Raw genomic sequence first — 16,063 nt, forward strand, 5'->3', positions numbered from 1 at the left:
TGTGTGATTATTAATTCTCATTAGCGTAGACTTAATTAACAAATTCCATGCAAGGCAATTAAGTCTTAAAAATCACTGCTGACCCACCTGATAATGAGTTGGAGTCCTGGTTTTGAGTCGACATGGATTCAGCATGTGAACTGTGGTCTTTAAGGGGATGAGGGCCCGCTAACTAGTAGCTGTAGCTCTAATTCGTAAAGCACAGATGTTCTCTCAGCATAGTAACACACATAATTAATGGATTATCATTCCGCAAACCCAGGGCTCCCTGCCTGGCCGGAGCAGGTGGGTCTGAACAGGAATTCCACTCCCAGGTGGCAGAGTAGCACAGAATTACTCTGTGGAACCAACGGCGACCTGGTGGCTAGAAAAGACATTGCAGGCCTCCTACATGCTTCCCTAGGAAGGGTGGGATGGAAGGAGCCACAGAGTAGCTGGAAGTAGCTCCCACTCATGGCTTACCACTCCCCAGTCCAGCTCATGCTCTGCTTCCTCCCCCGCCTTGTATGCCACTGTCCTCAGGGCCTGCTATGCAGTCAAGTTCCACCTTCCTCTGAGGGTGCTGGAATGGAGTTACTTGTGCTGGCTGGTTCTGTTGTGTAACCCTTCCTTCCCCACAGTCTGGCACCTTTCCCTTTTGCACAGTAGAACTGCCCCTGTTTTTCTGCCAAGAGACTGCCATGGCTAGGGAAGCAGAGGCTGAATTTGACCCTAAAAGCCAAAATAGCACGAAAGAGGCTGTTTTCACTAGCATTACTGGAACTGACAAACGAGCACTGTGTATCTCCTAAGAAAATCTGACTATCTGAACTTTGTAAAGTTGGCTCAGCAGGGGGAAAGACATAAAAATTAAGCACAGGCAAAACAACTTGCCTTGGCTTCCTGACAGAGACAGCATCAGCGAGTGAAGAAAACTGGTTAACTTCGCAACTATCTGACAGCACCAGCCCCCAAAAATGGTCTGCAGCCTCCGGAAGGGGTTGTCCACCATGCGACCCCATCCACGGCGTTTCCAGGCCCTTTCTTTCGAAAGAGTGCTCTGGGACATGTGGACGCTCCCTTTTGGAAGAGGGGACCGGTCTTTCGAAAGAGTGGCTCGCAATCTCGATCCGCTTTTGGTGTGTGGACACGTGCTTTCGAAAGCCGATCTTTCGAATTCATGCTGTAGCGTAGATGCAGCCTCTGTGTCTCATCGGGTGTGGAACACAGGCCAGAATTCACTGTTCACAATGGGTCTGAAATAAACCAGCCCACGAGCCCTGTGGCAGAGCCATAGCTGCAGCAATAACAAAAGGTGTAAAGCATTACCTTTCTCCAGATCTCTCATAAGTTATAAAATACACCACATTTTGTTTTCTGAGGGGTTCTCTGTGTGTGATTCTAAAGCCCAAGGGAGCCACCAATTTCCCTTTCCCCTCAAATTTACATCCAGTCTAACTTTGTGGTTCATTGTAGAGCTAGGGCCAGATACTCTAAGCCAGCCACACTCCTCTAGCAACATGGCCATTGTGGGGGAAGACAGATGTGACTTTGTCTTATACCAGTTTTCCAAGCCCTAGATCATGGGGCTGGTGCATGCACAGGCCTGCACAGCTAGAGCAGCCCGAGCAGTGGCAGGACCAAGAACTCAATGTTCCTGATCATTTCATCTGACCCAAACTTGGCTGGCCTCTGCCGTCAGAAGCACCTGCACAGCCCTGAATGATTTTGTGTACAGAAAGTGGTGTACAAGAAACATAGGCTCTGAAAAAGTCTCATATGTTACCACTGTAATTGACAGACCTCCAAATATTTCCTTTCTGCCTTTCAGGAATTATTTATTATCGCAATTATTAATGAATCAGTTCATATTTTGATGGTGCCCCAAAGGTAGATACTGAATCTCACTGACATGACCCTGGTATCCCATTGCTATGAAAGAGCCAGGAAGGCCACTAGGCAAGTATGACATGCAAGCACTTGTGTGGATCACTCACACCCTCAAAGGTCAGCCAAGAGAGCTCAGAGTGTGCTGCAAGAGCTAATAGCAGCAGCCAAGTCAGGAATTTGAGTGAGAGCTCTCATTTCCGCTGCTTCTGTGGGCTAAAGGAGGGCCTGTCTTGTTCCTGATGCATAGCCTCTTTTATTACTTAAATTAATTTTACTTTGGCGGACACACCCATTTATATTTGATTGCATTACTGAGAACTTGTACCTGATCGTTTCCTTATCTTTCCTATTCCTCCCTCCGCCCCCTCCCCACTTCCTAGCTCCACGGACACAGGACTTGGCCAACTCCTCCTCCCAGTTCTCCCAGTAACCTCTACAGGAAAAAGCAGCCCATTAAATGTGAGGTGTTAACTGCTCTCCTGACCACATATTCCAAGATGTTTCCTGCTCATGTTTCAGGAGCGGCCTGCAGCGCTGCAACCCCCACTGGGGCCATTCTGTCAGGCCAGGCATTTAATTAGCTAATTACAACCTGCTGACATGAATACACAGAATATGGTGTTCAAAGAGCAATTTTTTTCAATTCATTTATTATTAACCCCCAGTAAACATCTGATACGCTCTTCCCTGAGGGGACCGAGTGGTAATTGGTCCCTTGAACTCTGAGTTCTCTTACTAATGGGCCTGAGCTGGAACCAAGCAGCACCATCTGTCAGTGTTTGCACATACACCCTCCATGCCTTTCGCATTTGGGAAAAGACAAAAAACGGAAGAAGAAAAGTCTCAGACGTATTTTGAATGCGATCAAACCCAGTCTCCTTTGTGTGGTGTTCATAACTCACAAGTCTGTGTGTACCCTGCCCAGGAAGGGGCAGGCAGCGGTCAGTGGAAAAGTCCTTTACAGGATAAGCTGGTTGGGTTTGCTGTTCTTTTTAAAATTTCTTCCTTCCACATTCAGTCATGCTATATAATGTTTGAGGGAAGCATGGAAATGACTCTTTGCTCAAGTGCTCCTACTGAAGAGGCAAGATAACAGTGGTGGGCATGTAATGTTTTCTGAGGAAAGAAAAATGTCTTAAAAGCATAAAAGGGAGAGACAATTGCAACACAAACAGACCCAGGTTACCGGCACTAGGGATTGAACCTTTAATTGGAGGATCTAAAGCCCTGTGCTCTACCACATGAGCTAAAGGCCAGCTGGCTCTCAGCCAAGCCTGTAGAGCAGAGATTTCACTCACCCTAGTATGAGGTCTCAGTGCCTCTAGACACCACAATGAAAACTAAGTGAAAAGTATTAAGACAGATTACCCTGAATGAAACTCCTTATCATTAAAGTGACCTGCCTACAACGCAAGAGCTGCCAGACTAGGCTTGATTTATCCACACCTCAGATAATCCTTAGTGCCCGGGGAACATTGTTATTTGTAGGATGATAGCGTTTACAGAACCCAACTGGAGTAGGAGGTCCGGCGTGCTAGGGACTGGCCCCCACAGAGTTTACAATCTAAATACACAAAGCAGATGAAAAATAGAAAGGAAAACAAAAGCACAGAGGCTGGAGGTGGCTAGTGAAGGGGGTTTCGAATGGGTGGTTGCACCCCTCAGGATGCTGTGAGGTTATTACTTGTGGGGGGATTACAAGGTGTCAGCCTTCAACCTCAGCCCCGCTTCTCCAGCACTTTACATATACATGCGCACACGAGCACATTTAACTGGTGTTGCTTGGGTCCTTAAGGAGGAGTTTGGGGCAGAGGGTGTGGAGGCTGCAGAAGTCGGGCAGGGGCATGGGGACTGGGCAGGCACAAGGTAGAGGGCAAGCTGGCTACCAGCCCTTCTATTTTGGATCTAATAGCATCTCTCAGCATAGGCTAGGTCTTCTTTAATAGCTAACTGCAAAACCTTTCCATTGAATTGTCCCAGTACACCAGGGAGCTCAGAAATTTTGTTCTTGCTGGTATTTCCAAAGTTCTTACACATGTCGTTTAGACATCATTCTGCAGATCTGCCTGACTGTGTTCTAGCATCCCATTGTTTCAGCAAGCATTCCAGAACTACTTGTAAGAGCATCCGCAGTCCACTGCATGATTACTTCATCTGGGTCAGGAATTTAGGGTTGCAATCCTGCAGCACAAGGCACAGGAAGGTTTTCAACCTATAAACCAGAAATACAGCATCCAGGTTGTCACTTGAATGGACTGCATCAGTTCAGGGAACAGAGGGCCAATTTTTAGACAGAGGGGTTCTTACAGGTTTAAACCAATGTAGGGCTCTGAAGGCCCCACACCTGGGCCGCCCAGAGTGGGGGCACGGCCTGGCAACCCCACCCAGCTCCCCAGGTGTGTGGTCCCCAGCAGCCCTCCCCCACACCACGCCACTGGCCCCGCCTTTTCCCCTCTGCCCCCACGCTGACCCCTGGCCCCCTTCCTGACTAGCCTGGCTGGGAATTACCTGGGGTAGGAGGCCGGGTGGTGGACGGCAGCAGGAGCTGCAGGGGATCACCTCTCCCCAGCCTTTCCTCCCCCCACGCACTCACCACACGTCGCTCTGCTGTGCCCTTCTGGCCCACTGAGACCTGCCTCTCTGCGGGCAGTTGGAGGCGTCCCCACCACCCACTGAGGAGCAAGGCCCATCAGGCTGGGAGGCAGCGGCAGAGCACTGTGGGGTGAGTGTGTGGGTGGTAGGCCTGGGGGAGGCCCTGTGGCCACCACTGCCTCTGCCTGCCCACGCTGCATGCGCCCTGCCCCAGGCAATCCTCCTCCACTCATCCATAGGATGTGTGGGGCGGCTGTTACAGGGCCCCCAGACACGCAGGGTCTGGGGCTCTGCCCCCTTCCTTGCGAGCTGCATGACCCTGCCTCAATGCTACGGCCCTGGAACTTTTTGGTTTGCAGTGGATTTCAGAATCAAGCTGACTAGGACAGTTCCCTTCAAGCCATTGTTTGAAGCTGTTTGCACACTCAAACAGGCGCCAGCTACGTGCCCTTCACTTTTTTCTTTGCATCTATCAAGGATATAACCTTCTTTTTCCCCAGGTAAGCTGAGACTCTGACTTGTCATGTGACTTTAGGAGCTGGATCCCTTGCCCCAGGCCTATAAGGCCCCTATCTTAATCAGCACCCTGGTAGGTTCCTAACCCAAGTGAATATTGAACAGTTTGGCAATTCTCCAGATGTTTTCTGTAGAGCACAGTAAATAGACATAATTTATCTGCGTCCAGTTCTGTCTGTGGGTCCTCCCAACCCATAGTAGTTAAAGGAGAGGCTGGCTGATGGAAAAACAAGTCTTTTCTTTTTTATGTGGCATTATTTGAAGAGGTTGGTGCCTGAAAACTGAGCTCATCGTGGGAAGGGCAGTTTAATAAATATCATGAATTAGTTATTTTCTACCCTGGCTGGCCGTATCACTGATCCGCTCTTGAATAGGAGAGTTGGCGCTGCTCTCTTAGCCTGTGCGCACTAATGGCTCACTCCTCTATTATCCCCTCTGTTCAGACACAGGTGGATGACAAGCCTTCTACTGCTCTGTTGAAATAGGTGCCTGTTGTTGTCAGGGTGATTCTATCTAATTACAGCCTAGTTAATTATCAAACATGATTAATTATAACAGAGCTACTCTGCTCTGGAGAGCGGTGCATCTTCCAGATGTCACTTGGCTGTGTGTAGGGAGCAGTTCCCCAGACCTCTTTCAGTGTGGACAAAGTCATCATTGAGAAACCCAGGTATACCTGATATACCCTAAGCAGGCAGTATTCTTTGTTTCTTCCTCCCTGATCCTATCCATGATCAGTTTCAAGCTCTTGCTGTGTGATTTGCACTGAAATGAAATGGTCACATTTACCAATGTCAACGATAGCCATTTACAAGTACCTAAAAGAGGGTTATAAGGAGGAAGGACAAAAATTGTTTTCCTTGGCCTCTGAGGATAGGACAAGGAGCAAAGGGCTTAAACTGCAGCAGAGGAAGTTTATGTTGGACATCAGGAAAAACCTCCTAACTGTCAGGGTGGTTAAACACTGGAATAAGTTACCTAGGGAGGTTGTGGAATCTCCATCGCTGGAGATATTTAAGAGCAGGTTAGATAAATAGCTATCGGGGTGGTCTACTCTAGATGGTGCTTGGTCCTGCCGCGAGGGCAGGAGACTGGACTCGATGATCTCTCGAGGTCCCTTCCAGTTCTAGTGTTCTAATTTTACTTTCTCCCTATGTCCACACATGCACGCACACATTCACAAACACAGGAAAGGCTAAGCTGGGTCAGGCCTGAGGTCCATCTAGGCCTGTCTCTGACTTTGCTCAGCACCAGAAACTCAGAGGAAAGTGCCAGAAATCTACAATAGGCAGTTGTGGGATAATCTACCCCCACTAAGGTCTCCTTGGAATCTTTAATAGTTTGAGATTGTTTTAAAATCTGAAATATTGACATGTTTATCACTTCCAAAACTCTTTGCTTTCATTAACCTTTATAACTCCGCCAGTCTCTCTTTGAATCTTACCCTCTTCTTGGCATTAATGTGATCCAATGGCAGTGAATTCCACTGTAGTTACATGATGTACAAAAATTATTTCCCTTTCTCAGTTTTCAATTTGCTACCTTTCATTTCTTTGAATGCCCCCTTGTTCTTGTGTTATCAGATGGGGAGGACTGAAGTTCCCAGTCTACCTTCTCTAGACCCTTCAGTGTTTTGTACACTTTTCTCATGCTTCCTATTCCTCCTCTTCTCTGCAAGGTGAACAATCCAACCTTATCAATCTGTCCTTATAGGAGAATGTTTTATGCCCATGATCCTTCTTGTCACCCTTCTCTGAACCACTTCTAGTTCTGCAGTGATCCTGTGGAGATGAGACGACCGGTACTGCACAGAGTACCGTATTCCATCTGAGTACACCCACTGGTTTACATCAGACTTTTATAATTTATATTTTACAAGTTATTCTCCATCCTGTTCCTTATTTATCCTGACATCTTGTTTTCTTTTGCTGAGTGGAGCTGAGCAAGGAGAGCCTTGATTCAGCTGCCCACAATATCGTCCAGGCCAGGTCCCTATCGTGAGTCTGTACTATTAAGTTAGCTGTCAGTAAGATAAATACTTCCCATTCTTCCCACCCCCCGCCCATGTGCAATTCTTTGCCTTTAATCAACACTGAATTCCTTTTTCCTTGTGTTCACTATTTGCTTAACGTGACTGAATCTACCTGAGTTTCTTAGCCTTCTCTGGACTTCAATAACTCTCTAATACCTGGGAAAATGTGCTTGCTCAGGCCACTTTTTTCAGCACACTAATATGAAAAACCAGACCGAGCGCAGCACCTTAAAGCAAGGTGTGCAAAGTGGGGTGTTTGAAATTTCATAAAGGGGGGCGGGGAGCAACACGATTGGCTGCTGGGTCTCAGGCTCCACCATCTCATTAAAACTGTTGAAATATGGCACTGTTTTTATGTGCGTGTGTTCCCATTTATATACCAACTGATGATGATTTTACATATTTATGTTTTTACAGATTCGGAAAGGGCTTTTGTTTTGGTTTTTCATATGAACATAATTGAAATTTCTGTCAGTTTGTATTACATGGGAGAGGTTGGGGCATTGGGGGCTGCTAATTGCAGGGACAAAAAGTGGGACCTGACGTAAAAAGTTCACTCATCCCTGCCTTAAGGTACCCTGCTGTTAATCTTTTGCAATGAGGAAAAAATAGCTATTTATTCCTACTCTTTCATTCCTATCTCCAGGCCAGTTTATACATAAGTATAGGACAGTTACATAGCAAAGTGGACATAAAAATAATGTTGTTGGACAGCCCCAAAATCCTGAGGCTGATCCCATGAATATGGGTATAATCACAGTTAGTTAGGGGCCTTTACACTTCCAAAATGCTAAGACTGCCATGAAGCTGTTTTTACCGGAAGCCATGTTCATCCAAGGGTAGAAGCTTCTGGAATTCTACTGTACCTAACCACAAACCCTCTCCTCTCTTTCTCCATCAGGTTGTGCTTGCTTTCTGTGAGCGCCAGCTGCTCCCCTCCCCCATGCATGACATCTGGTTATTTTAAGGGAAGAATGATGTGTGGGCGCCTGACCCAAATATGGCATCACAGAGACAGAAGAGGTGCCAGGCCTGAATTAATCTGCATTCTGCCTGAACAACACTGCCTAATACAGATGTGTCCTGGGGCACCCACAGCTCGAGTGGTAATTTCACAGAATTAATTTCCCCAAAATGAAAATGGTAACAACATAGAAAAGACAAGGCAAATTACCAACGCTAATCAGTCTCCCTCTGTCTCTCTTCCCCTTCCCCATCTATGATAATTATGATAATTAACAAGCTAACAAGCTTCTAGTAAAAACAGTTCCAGAATTTCAATGTATAATTAATATTTACATCCATAACAAGCTGCCATTTATAGTACATGTTGCTTTTTTTAAAAGTCAGCACTTTGTACTCGGGGGAGAAAGCCCTGCACAGAACATGCACAAAAAAGGCAGCGTTCATTCAGAAATCATGTCCATAGTTATTTATGTGAGCATTTTTTTTATGCCTAGAACAGTGGAATCCCACACGCACCCTGTTCAGTATGTGTGGTGAACTGGGCAGTGCAGTGTGGTGAAATGAGGCTCAGAAGAACCACACACTTGGAACACCCCTCTGGCTTCTCCACGCCTGCGACCCCCCCACACCTGGTGGGACAAGCATGTGGTGGCAGTGGTGGAAGCAACTCCTCCTTCCTGGTGGGATCCTGGCGCCTTCTAGGGCGGCTTGTGCATCAACAGCTGGGGCTGCAGCTGTGTTCTGGGGAAGCCTCCATTGGCAATCTTGGGCAGGGGGGAGTGCGTGGCCGAGGGAGTGGTGCCTGGTTGGAGGTGGGCAAGGCTGTGGTGATCCCTCATATCTCTTTTGGACATAGAACTTTAGCTTTTGGGTTCCTTACAAAAAAGGCTCCAGACGAGACCCTAGCAATTATAGACCGATAAGTCTAACATCGGTACCAGGCAAATTAGTAGAAACAATAGTAAAGAATAAAATTGCAAGGCACGTAGAAGAGCACGAATTGTTGGGCAAAAGTCAGCATGGTTTCTGCAGAGGAAAGTCGTGTCTAACTAATCTATTAGAATTCTTTGAAGGTGTTAATAAACATGCGGACAAGGGGCACCCAGTGGACATAATATACCTAGATTTCCAGAAAGCCTTTGACACGGTCCCACACCAAAGGCTTTTATGTAAATTAGGCGGTCATGGGATAGGAGGAAAGATCCTTTCATGGATCGGGAATTGGTTAAAAGACAGAAAACAAAGGGTTGGAATAAATGGTAAATTTTCACAATGGAGGGGGGTAACTAGTGGTGTTCCCCAGGGCTCAGTCCTGGGACGGATCCTGTTCAACTTGTTCATCAATGATCTAGAAAATGAGGTAAGCAGTGAGGTGGCAAAGTTTGCAGATGACACCAAGTTGTTCAGGACAGTCAAAACCAAAAGGGATTGTGAAGAACTACAAAAAGATCTCAGCAAACTGAGTGATTGGGCAGCAAAATGGCAAATGAAATTTAATGTGGGTAAGTGTAAGGTAATGCACATTGGAAAAAATAACCCAAATTACACGTACTACATGATGGGATCAAATTTAGCTACGACAGATCAGGAAAGGGATCTTGGAGTTATAGTGGATAGTTCTCTGAAGACATCCACGCAGTGTGCAGCGGCAGTTAGTAAAGCAAATAGGATGTTAGGAATTATTAAAAAAGGGATAGATAATAAGACAAAAGATATCATACTTCCCCTATATAAAACTATGGTATGCCCACATCTTGAGTACTGTGTGCAGATGTGGTCTCCTCACCTCAAAAAAGATATATTGGCATTAGAAAAGGTTCAGAAAAGGGCGACTAAGATGATTAGGGGTTTGGAACGGGTCCCATATGGGGAGGGGCTAGAGAGACTGGGACTTTTCAGTTTGGAAAAGAGGCGATTGAGGGGCGATATGATAGAGGTATATAAAATCATGAATGGTGTGGAGAAAGTGAATATAGAAAAATTATTTACCTTTTCCCATCATACAAGAACTAGGGGACACCAAATGAAATTGATGGGTAGTAGGTTCAAAACTAATAAAAGGAAATTTTTCTTCACACAGCGCACAGTCAACCTGTGGAACTCCTTGACGGAGGAGGCTGTGAAGGCCAGGACTCTATAGCTGTGTCTACATGTGCATGCTACTTCGAAGTAGCAGCACTAACTTCGAAATAGCGCCCGTCGCGGCTACACGCGTCGGGAGCTATTTCGAAGTTAACTTCGACGTTAGGCGGCGAGACGTCGAAGTCGCTAACCTCATGAGGGGATCGGAATAGCGCCCTACTTCGACGTTCAACGTCAAAGTAGGGACCGTGTAGACAATCCGCATCCCGCAACGTCGAAATTGTGGGGTCCTCCATGGCAGCCATCAGCTGGGGGGTTGAGAGATGCTGTCTCTCCAGCCCGTGCGGGGCTCTATGGTCACCGTGTGCAGCAGCCCTTAGCCCAGGGCTTCTGGCTGCTGCTGCTGCAGCGGGGGATTCATGCTGCATGCACAGGGTCTGCAACTCGTTGTCGGCTCTGTGTATCTTGTGCTGTTTAGTGCAAGTGTGTCTGGGAGGGGCCCTTTAAGGGAGCGGCTGGCTGTTGAGTCCGCCCTGTGACCCTGTCTGCAGCTGTGCCTGGCACCCTTATTTCGATGTGTGCTACTGTGGTGTGTAGACGTTCCCTCGCTGCGCCTATTTCGATGTGGTGCTGCGCAACGTCGATGTTGAACGTCGACGTTGCCAGCCCTGGAGGACGTGTAGACGTTATTCATCGAAATAGCCTATTTCGATGTCACCACATCGAAATAGGCTACTTCGATGTAGGCTTCATGTGTAGACGTAGCCTATTAGGGTTTAAAAAAGAGCTCGATAAATTTTTGCAGGTTAGGTCCATAAATGGCTATTAGCCAGGGGTAAAGTATGGTGCCCTAGCCTTCAGTACAAGGGCAGGAGATGGATGGCAGGAGATAAATCACTTGATCATTGTCTTCTGTTCTCCTTCTCTGGGGCACCTGGCATTGGCCACTGTCGGCAGACGGGATACTGGGCTGGATGGACCTTTGGTCTGACCCAGTATGGCCATTCTTATGTTCTTACGTTCTTATAAACACACAAATGTGTCTGCACAAAAAACATTATGCTACACAAAAAAAGAGAGCTCCAAAACCCCAACCTGTCTCCATTTCAGAACATGGCTGAATCCAAATGACCCTTATAGCATATTATCAAATGTCTGATCCAATCAAGGGCACCTTACTTTATTCCTTGGTGACCAGGCTTGGGTGAACAATCAGAGTAAGTAGTTAAGAGCCATTCACTATATAAAGCTTTGCTGCCCATTCAGCAGTGTCCATCCCTTGGAACCAAGAGCTGTGGTGTCCCTGATGTGATGGGGTATACAGTGAGAGGGAGACTCTTTAATAAAACAGGACCTATGGTTCTTACTCTGGCAAATACCATAATCCAATACCATGGTGTGGATGGATGGATAGATGGCTCACTGGAGGGAGGGTCTTATCCATATCCTATCTAGCTCTCCCTCCAGTCCTATGGCACTTCAAGGGAGTTGCTGTAGGAACAGGTGTAATGTTTTATGGGGCATGCCTGATGTCCGAGCACCACTAGTTGCAAGTGATCAAGCAAATATGTTTCAGATAAAAACAATGGGAGCAACGTCACCAGTCTAACAGCTCAGAAAACTGCTGGCAAGATCTACTGTCTTTTTTTCTCATTACTCATCCTCACATGCCTGTTCGCTAGTTAGCTAGCTTGCAGAGTGAGCACTCCCTGTCGTCAATATTTAGACTCATACAAGCCACTCAAAAGGAGTAAAGAAGATTGTTCCCAGTAGGTTAGTCGGGCCATGAGAGCATCAAGTCATGACTCAGTATGGGAGATCCAAATTTAAAATCAGCAATGATTACATGACTCTATTTCCCTCCAGGGGAGACCATATCAGGTGCTGCTGAAGTGATATGCTTGGCTGCTGGCAAGTGAGCAGGGTGCAGTACAAAGACAAAGAAGAAGAAAAATTAAAACACAAAAGAAATTTTTGTTTACTATTTCAATGGAAAGTAGAAATATAGAAAGCTGAAAATCTCTCTATAGTAGAGGAATAAAGGACAGGAAAGGAGACGTTGGTGCCATATCCTGCAGGAGATAGCCTGGGAACAGGTCAGAGTTAGGATTAAGTTTTGTCGTTACTTGAATTCATATGTTAAGATAAATCTCCAGCCAGGGGCAAGCTGGAACTCTATTCTATGCATGCCCTGTGCTAGATTAAGAGTGGACCATACAAGGCTGAAAACGTTTCAATGTCTCTACATGCTAGGACTATGCAATTGACCACAAAGGAACTTGAATGAATCAGAATACCTTTCAGCCATAGCTAGATTCTCCTACAGAAACATGCATTCACTTCAGATCTCCATTTTCACAACACTTCACAAGGGAAGCAAATGAGCCATATTACTGCCATGTTTCTTCCAATCTACCTGCCGCAGAGACTCATGCTGGTGGTTGAATGGCAACACCATTCTGTTGGTATTTCCCAGGTGACTGACAACTTTGAATTAATGCTCTAGGACTTTGTTTTAAGATGTAGCTTTATTGTATACATCCATCCTGGATGGATCTCTACACAAGTACTGATTAAATACTCACAAAGGCTATGTCTAAACTGCAGGCTTCTGTTGGGAGCCTGCAGGTCTCCCAGCAGAAGTCTGCTGCTTTGGGATCATTCTGACGACATCCCAGTCACCCCGGAAGAAGTGATGTCTCAGAAGAAGGGGGATTTCCTGACATTTTGACCTGTGTGGACTAGCCAAATGGCAGGAAAGCCTCTCCCAACAGAACTGTGGGCAGGAGATATGCAAATGCATTGTGCAATTTGCATATCTTTTCTGACCGTTCTTGGCAATCTAGACATAGCCACAAAGTGCCCAGCCTTAGTGGAAGCTGGGTCTTGTGTTCTGGCTCAAATGGATTCTACTGGAGCTGTATCTATTGTGGTCGTTCCACAGGCCTGCTCAGCAGTGTGGGGAAAGGCTCTTTCCAATATGCTACATTTAGGATGATCAACCATAAGCTTATGGAAACTAAATCAGAGCTTGTCTAACCTTTTAACAGGTATGATGATTAAACATTGGAAAAAGTTTTTAAGGCTTTGTGGTGTAATCTCAGTGGCTGGGCATTTTATAATCAAAAGAAAAATGAAATGCTCCAGTACCACCACAGCTATTGGACATGAAACAGTCATTAATTCAGGAAGCCCTAGGGCATGTGTATACAGGAGATGTATTAGACGATCACAATAGTCTTTTCCGGCCTTAAAAACTACAAATCTCTGGTGATGGTTCATGTCTTTCAGATACATAGGATTCAAAAGTGCTATGAGATTTTTTCCCAGTGATTCTTAGATGCATTCTTGTCTCCCCTTGTTGTTTTTCTGTTCTGTGAAAGAAACAGAAGTTGTGATCTGAACCCAGATGTCCCCTTCCTTAGTTTTGCCTCCATCACATTGGTCTCATACTGACAAAGAGAGAGACCACATCTCCCTCAAGTAGCACTAGAATGTGGCTCATTCCTTAACAATGGCTGCCTGGTAAAATGATTGCTTAAAGATCACTAACACAGTGATATTGTGTAGTAATGGCTATGTGAACAAAGATTTAATAAGGAAGAAGTGTCCCTTGCTTTCAGCAGTACCCACTAACTTGTACTGTAATAGGTGACAATTTTAAACGTAAGTTTTTTATTTCTCTGCTGCTACTGCTGATCGATATCAAATTAATATCTAGGCTTTGTCCAAAAGTCTGAGATGTAACCTTCATAAACCTGTCTCTTTTTTGTAGCTGGGTAAAGGGACATGGACACTCCAGGAGACTGATAAATTCACTAGGACTGTACATTGTCTGTTACTGATGCCATTTAAGCAGCTGTGTGTACATTGGGCTCTCTTTAACATCATGCTATAAAACCCCAGCATAAGGCAACCTTCTGCTCCCATGAGCGTGAGACAGGAAGTGTAGTGGAACAGAGCAGCCATGATTAAGAAGACAAGTCCAAAGACATTTGGCCTCCCTGGGCAGAATGGGTCAGAAAGACTGGAAGGAACCACATGCATTTAGCGCCTCTTACTTCTGCTCCCCAAGGGATCAGTGTGAGCTCACACTGTTCCTTCTACCAAAGATGTCAGGAGGGTTCAGCATGCCAGAGGTGTCTGACTGTTGTCTCTTGGGGCTGCGGAGCACTGTTGAGTTCTGGACCAGGCTCCCCTTCTGTCTCTGAAGGAGATTGCTCTAGGGTCGCATTCTGCAATGTCTGCATAAATGCATGCAGGAAACGCGGTACCCTAGATGTAGGGCAGTTTGAAGGTGCCAGCCATTAGTCATTGTAAAGCCTATTTTATCCCTATGTAAAAACACCCATCTGTGCAGAACAACAGAAAATACACTCCCCCCATATATTTGTTTTCAGTGAGTTAAATTTTTGAGGAAATCCGCTCAGTAAAGTTGGCTAATAAGATTAGAGAAATGTCTTTGAAACAAAAATGCTGATATAAAAATCAAAATAGCAGAGTACCCAAAGTACCAGCTGGCTTTTCTCTCACTCATTCAAATGCAGCTGGAATGGCCCAGCTTGCTAACATTAAACGGGACAGTGACAAGCAGTAAGCCAGGAATCAAGAACAAGACGCTTCTGGATGAATTTTCCCCTTGGTGAGAAAGGTGGATTAATGCTGATTCTCAAGGCAGCTAAGCCAAAACATTTGCCTAAATTCAGATATAAATTTAAATGCTGATCTGGAAGAATGTGACAGCCCAAAATAACTGTGAAATAAGATCTTCAAGTCACAGTGAATGATTTATCAAATGTTGGAGTTGGTTTGTCTTTTAAAGGAAGGTAACTGTTGTACGGTACAATTCAGAGACTAGATTAATTAGGGTAAATGACTAAAGGCTGTTTAGTTAAGGACACCAGGTGAGAGAATGATATTGCGGGCTATGATCACTCTGTGCACACAAAGGCACACCGTACTAGACGGCTTAACCCTCAGGGTGCTGTGTACACAGCAGGCCAAAGAGAGAAACATTAACTAAATCACAAGATTTGGATCATTTATCTTATTGTTGCAGGGGGAATAGTTTATCTTTCAAGCAGGCACACCTGCTGTCCTTGTAAAACTTTACTCCTGCCAGACCTGAGAGGTGTTATTGTTTCCTGTTCAAACATTCCACTGAAGGAATGGAATGGAGTGGTGTGTTGGGCTGGGTGAAACAGGACATCCCCGCCTGCGCCAACTGACTCTAGGGGCATCATTGCTGATCAGAAGCAGACAAGCTGCAGGGCCCATTCAAGTTACCGGTTCAAAGGATGCTGGGCTGAATTCAAGCACACTGTAGAGACCTTTACAAAGGGCACAGAGACATTTTATTCTCAGGGAAGATTCTCATTGATTATACAGAGGGGACAAACCTTGTTTATATAACAGATGGAATGTCTGAGGCCAACACCTGGATCCCTGTACAAAATCCTGGGCAAACAGGACTTGTATCAGAGGCAAGAGGAAATGGAATCCTTCTCTTCAACACACAGCCACACCTGCAACTTGCCCACCATCCCCTGCCTGGGGTTCGGAGCTCCTTTTACCCTGCTCCTCCAGTCAGCACATGGTTTGCAGACCTGTAGAGGTGGACCTACCTGGGCCTATTGTTGCCTTTTACTCCCTTTGGGCACAGTGCAGGGTTGTGTACCCCATCACAAGCTCCTTACCTCAGCTCTTCACAAGGAGCATCAAAAAAGCAGAACTTCGAGACAGACTGGGGAGCAAGCATGCAAAGGGGAAGCACACAGGCAAAGGGAGCATCACCTCCCTGCCACCAAACCTACGAATGCTCTTCCATGCAAACACTAAGCAGTGATCCCCAGATTTCACAGGGCAGTAGATAGTCAGAAGAGTACAGATCTAGGTGGTAAGGCCATGCTTTGGAATATCAACCTGAAGCAAACCAAGCCGAATTTCCCATGAAGGCAAGGCAGCTAATTTTTGTATTAATTTGTTCTCTATATTTTTGCTCCTTTC

At 45.9% G+C, this 16,063-nt stretch overlaps 1 protein-coding gene across 3 annotated transcripts in view; it reads right to left on the bottom strand.

The window, feature by feature from the left end:
• ERMARD (ER membrane associated RNA degradation) overlaps positions 1-16,063 on the bottom strand; it is a 103,254-nt gene that overhangs the window by 39,353 nt on the left and 47,838 nt on the right. The gene's annotated exons all lie outside the window — the stretch shown is intronic.

Source organism: Carettochelys insculpta, chromosome 3 (genome assembly GCF_033958435.1).
Source record: "Carettochelys insculpta isolate YL-2023 chromosome 3, ASM3395843v1, whole genome shotgun sequence".
Classification (NCBI taxonomy): domain Eukaryota; kingdom Metazoa; phylum Chordata; order Testudines; family Carettochelyidae; genus Carettochelys; species Carettochelys insculpta.